The sequence below is a fragment of the Ahaetulla prasina genome, chromosome 15 (assembly GCF_028640845.1).
Source record: "Ahaetulla prasina isolate Xishuangbanna chromosome 15, ASM2864084v1, whole genome shotgun sequence".
Lineage (NCBI taxonomy): Eukaryota > Metazoa > Chordata > Lepidosauria > Squamata > Colubridae > Ahaetulla > Ahaetulla prasina.
The window spans coordinates 325,737-326,183 of NC_080553.1; positions in this window are offsets into that span (position 1 = coordinate 325,737).

Here is a 447-nt window from a genome sequence, read left to right on the forward strand (position 1 = left end):
TTTCCAGATTCCTTTTCTTTGTCCCCAAATGTATACTAATTAGTTCTCTTTTTTTCTCTGTCCATGTGCCTAGCAGTCGGTTTTTCTTTGCAATATTTGGGGGGTGTCACTAAGCCACTATGTGACGCATTTAGTTTTGGTGTAGCTTGTTGCATGATCTCAGCTCATTTCTTTAGTAAATGGTGGTTAAGCAAACCAGTATGATCTAGGAACTCAGTTAATGGCTTATTTTAGAAGTATGTTTTTTCCATTGTTATCTGACCGTATGATAGTCATTCTGAAGTGCTTGAGTTAACAAAATGAGCTGGTGATGTTTCTATTCTGGCTGAACACAAGTCTCTTTTAAGCAGCACCTGTTATTATCTGCTTTGGAATTTTGCCTCGTTCTGCAATTGCCAGAGACAACTCCTGATTATATTTTAATAAACATTTCCAGTCTGATATAAC